This window comes from Orycteropus afer, unplaced genomic scaffold (assembly GCF_000298275.1).
Source record: "Orycteropus afer afer isolate SDZICR_OR568_19922 unplaced genomic scaffold, OryAfe1.0 scaffold00052, whole genome shotgun sequence".
NCBI lineage: Eukaryota > Metazoa > Chordata > Mammalia > Tubulidentata > Orycteropodidae > Orycteropus > Orycteropus afer.
Genome location: NW_006921639.1, coordinates 3149595 through 3154941, shown reverse-complemented (window position 1 = coordinate 3154941; position 5347 = coordinate 3149595). Strand labels below are relative to the sequence as shown.

At 37.3% G+C, this 5347-nt stretch overlaps 1 protein-coding gene across 1 annotated transcript in view; it reads right to left on the bottom strand.

Annotated features, from left to right (window-relative positions):
- WDFY4 (WDFY family member 4) overlaps nucleotides 1-5347 on the bottom strand; it is a 532480-nt gene that overhangs the window by 505456 nt on the left and 21677 nt on the right. The window lies entirely within an intron of this gene.

The following is a 5347-nucleotide window of genomic DNA, read 5'->3' as shown; positions in this document are numbered from 1 at the left end:
GGGTTTGAACCATCAGCCTTCTGGTTAGCAGTCAAGTGCTTTAGCCACTATGCTACCAGAGCTCCCTAATTAGCCATTAAAGAGATGCAAATCAAAACAAGATACCAAAAATGCAAAATTCAACAAGATGGAAAATAACAAATACTGATGAGAATGTGGAGAGTTTGGGACTCTCATACAGTGTTGGTGAGACTGTCAAATAATACAGCCACTGTGGAAAGCAATATGGTGATTCCTTAAAAAGTTGGAATTAGAAACACTGTATGATCCAGCAATCCCATTACTAGGTATATATTCTAAAGTGAGAATCAGGACAAAAAAACTTTTTCAGACCTGAAAAACAGCTAGGGGCCATAGTGCCATAGTCTCAGAGGTATCACCGGGCTCTATCAGACCAGCAAACCTGGTCTCTTCTTCTTCTTTTTTTTTTTTTTTTTTTTAAATATGATTTTGTTTTATTCCTCACTGTTCTCCTACTCTATCCAGGATTTCCTACACAGATTCCCTCCTACCCCAAGTAGTTGACAATGATAGCCAGGCACCATCTAGTTCTTCTGGTCTCATAGTCATATAGACTGAGGATTGCATGGTGTACCAGTCCCTTGGACTAATTGTTTCCATGTGTCTTTGGTTTTCTTCATTCTTCTTTGCCCTGGATGAGGAGAGACCCATCATTGTATCTAGATGGCTGCTTGCAAGCTTTTAAGATCCCAGTCACTACTTCAGGACCTTCTTTTGCTGATGTGGCACAAAGCAAAATGAGAAGAAACATTCATTAATAATGAGAATGGGAATGTATGAGTGAATCTAAGAAAATTTGAAGTTGTCAATAATGAAATAGAACACACAAAGATCAATACCCTAAGCATTAGTAAGCTGAAATGGACTGGTATTGGCTATTTTGAATCAGACAATCATATGGTCTGCTACGCCAAGAATGACAAATTCAAGAGGAATGGCATTGCATTCATTGTCAAAAACAACATTTCAAGATCTATCCTGAAGTACAATGCTGTCAGTGATAGGATAATATCCATACGACTACAAGGAAGACCCTTAATATTACTATTCAAATTTATACACCAACCACTAAAGCAGAAGATGAAGAAACTGAAGATTTTTTTTTCAACCAACTTCTGCAGTCTGAAATTGACATGCACTCAAGGCATCTTGATAATTACTGGTGATTGGAACACAAAAATTGGAAACAAAGAAGCAGCAACAGTAAGCTGGAAAATATGTCCTTGGTGAAAGAAACAGATGCTGGAGATTGCCTGATAGAATTTTGTAACATCAGTGACTTATTCTTTCCAAATACTGTTTTCAACAACATAAACAGAGACTATACATATGGACCTCACCAGAAGGAATACACAGGAATCAAATTGACTACAACTGTGGAAAGAAACAATGGAGAAGTTCAATATCATCAGTCAAAACAAGGCCAGGAGCTGACATCAATTCCTCATATGCAAGGCTGGCAGTTCAAACCCACGAGCCACTCTTCAGAAGGAAGTTTGGGCAATGTATTTCAGTAGTGATACCACCTCTGAAACCCAAGGAGGGGTCGCTATGAGTCAGGGCCAACTCAAGTTTTTCCTTTCTGGATTTAGAGACCATTTGAAGAATAAATTTGACACATTGAACACCAGTGACCGAAGACCAGACAAATTGTGGAATGACATCAAGAACATCACATATTAAGAGGGCAAAAACTTATTAAAAAGAGAGGAAAGGAAGAAAAGACCAAAATGGATGTTAGAAGAGATTCTGAAACTTGCTCTTGAATGGAGAGTTGCTAAAGAGAATGGAAGAAATGATGACGTAATAGAGCTGAACAGAAGATTTTAAAGGGTGGCTCAAGAAGACAAAGATAAGTACTACAATGAAATGTGCAAAGACTTGGAATTAGAAAACTAAAAGGGATGAACATGTCTGGCGTTTCTCAAGCTGAAAGAGCGGGACAAAAAAAAATCAAACCTCGAGTTGCAATATTGAAGGATGGCAAAATATTTAACAATACAGAAAGCATCACAAGAAGATGGAAAGAATATACACTCACTGCACCAATAAGAATTGGTCGACATTCAACCATTTCAGAAAATAGCATATGATTAAGAAGTACTGAAGGAAGAAGCCCAAGCAGCACTGAAGGAACTGGCAATATACAAGGATCCAGGAATTGACACAATACCCATTGAGATGTTCCCACAAACAGATGCAGTCTTAGAGGCATTCACTTTTTTACATCAAGAAATTTGGAAGATAGCTATCTGGCCAATCAACTGAAGGAGATCTATTTTTGTGCCCATTCCAAACAAAGGTGATTAAACAGAATGCAGACATTATCAAACCATATCGTTACTATCACATGCAAGCAAAATTTTGCTGAAAATAATTTTTAAATGGTTGCAGTAGTGCATTGGCAGGGAACTGCCAGAAATTCAAGCTGGATTTAGAAGAGGGCATGAAATGAGGGATATCACTGCTGATATCAGATGGATATTGGCTGAAAGCAAAGAATACGAGAAAGATGTTTACCTGTGTTTTATTGACTATGCAAAGGCATTGGCTGTGTGGATCATAGCAATAACATTGTGAAGAACGAGAATTCCAGAACTCTTAATTGTGCTCATGAAGAACCTGTACACAGACCAAGAGGCTGTTGTTGCAGAAGAACAAGGGCATGCTGCATGGCTTAAAAATCAGGAAAAGTATATGTCAGAGTTGTATCCTTTCACCATATATATTCAATCAAATAATATGAGAAGCCAGACTATATGAAGAAGAACTTGGCATCAGGATTGGAGGGAGACTCATTAACAGCCTTCTGAGATATGAAAATGACACAACTTGCTTGCTGAAAGTACAGATGACTTGAAACACTTATGATGAAGATCAAAACTGCAGCCTTTAGTATGGATTGCATATCAACATAAAGGAAACAAACATCCTCACAACTGGCCCAATAAGCGAAATCACAATAAATGGAGAAAAGATTGAAGTTGTCAGGGATTTTATTTTACTTGAATCCACAATCAATACCCATGGAAACAGCAGTCAAGAGATCAAATGATGTATCACACTAGGAAAATCTGCTACAAAAGACCTCTTTAAAATGTTAAAGAACAAAGATGTCACTTTGAAGACTAAGGTGTATTTGACCCAAGTCATGGTACTTTCAATATCCTCATATGAATGAAGGCTGGACAATGAATAAGAAAGAGTGCAGAAGAATTGATGCATTTGAATTGTGGTGTCAGGGAAGAATACTGAAAATACCGTGGACTGCCAGAGAATGAACAAATCTATCCTGGAAGAAGTACATCGTAATGCTCCTTAGAAACAAGAATGGCCAGACATCATCTCACACACTTGGGTCTTGTCAGAAAGGACCAGCCCCTGGAGAAGAATATCCTGCTTGGTAAAGTAGAGAGTCAACAAAAAAGAGGAAGACTCTCAATCAAATGAATTGACAGAGTGGCTGCAATGATGGCCTCAAGCACAGCAAAGATTGTGAGGATGGCTCAAGGCCAACCCCTGTTTTCGTTCTGTTGTACTTAGAGCGCTATGAGTCAGAACTGCTCGATGGCGTCCAACAACAACAACACAAATATCTTTCTTTATTTTAATCATTTGATTATTTCACTAGGATAAATTATAAAAAGTGTGATTAAAGAGTAAATAATGTGCTTTTTTGGGGTGGTGGGGGGACATCTGATACGTATTACTACTCATTCTCCAGATGAATTTACCAGGTGACACTGCCAGGGACTCTATGAGAGAGCTCTGGCTTGCCTACACACACACCAATCTCTGTGTCTGCTCATGTCATTTTTCTTCACTTTCACCAATCTGATAGAAGAAAATGATAGCATCTCAAATTGTAGTCTTTGGTTACTAGAGTGAGTGGGCTCTTTTTATGCTTCTTGAATTGCCTGTGCTTGCTTGTTTTCTTTTTTTTTTTTTTTTTCCTTAGCCTATTTGTCTTTTAGGGTTTTCACAATCATTGATTTAAAGAAAACTCTATCTATATATCTATATCTATCTATTTATATATATATATAGATGGGTAGATATAGATATATAAACTGTTGGACCATAATGTAATTGCAATTCTACCCAGTTTGTCATTTTGTCTTTTAATGTCTTTTAGTATTTGGTTTTGCTGTACAGATATTTGGCACTAGCATGAAATCAAATTTATCAATTTGTTCCTTTATGTTTTCTGGCTTTAGTTTCAGCTTAGAAAATACCTCCCCAGCCCAAGTTGGGTGTATTTTTGTTTGTTTGTTTGTTTGTTTCCTTTTGCTTGTTTTGATCTTGTATTTCTTTTTTCATTTTCTTAAAATTCTTTCCTTTGTCTCCTTTATCTATTTCAATCTTATCTGGTCATCAATTTCCTCGGATTTTTCCCCCTTATTATTTAACTTAATAGAAGTCATGACTTCAAAAGTTCTGCTTAGGATGCCAGAATTCCCTCTTAGTGTCTGCAGTAATCTTATTCATAGCCTGCTTTTCATTAGAGTCTTCTGGTGGTCTCCCTTTTCCTTTGTTTTATCATATTGTCATAAGCCAAGTTTACTAATCCTGGGATGAGGAGAGCCCTTTCCAGACCGATGGCCAGAGAACAGTGCAATACACTGTTGAGGATATCCTTAGCATCTAGCAAACTTCTAGAAGAGTAATTTTGCTGGAATGTCATTCATTCTTTTATCTAGAGCTATGAAATTATATTAATTATAATAGTCTCCTGATTTAAAAAAAAAAAAGCTTTCTGAATTCCTCCATCTAGAAAAGGTGAGGAAAGCATCAAAATCCCTAAAGGAAATAATTTCCACTAAGTTTTCTTGTTATAGATACTATATTTGTTAAAAAATAAAAAATTTTAGAAGTCTTATCTATATTAAAAGACAATATAAACCAAGTGAGGGAGCTCTGGTGGCATAGTGTCTAAAGCATTTGACTGCTAACCAGAAGGCTGGTGGTTCAAACCCACCAGCCACTCCTCAGAAGGAAGACTGGGCAATCTACTTCTCCAGTGTTACTACCTCAGAAACCCAAAGAGGTGTTGCTATGAGTAGGATGGGTCCTAATCCAATCTGAGTGATATCATACATAAGCAGAGAAGAAACACAGGGAGACATGCAGAGGGAAGATGGCCATGTGAGGACAGAGTTATGCTGCAGCTGCAATCTAAGTTACTCCTGAGGTTAACAGAAGCCAGAAAAGACAAAAAAAATCTTCCCTCAGAGCCTCCAGAGAGCCCTTGCCAGAAGCGTAAGACAATAAATAGTAGCTCTAAGAAATAAACACACACATACAGTGTTTATATTATATATATTAT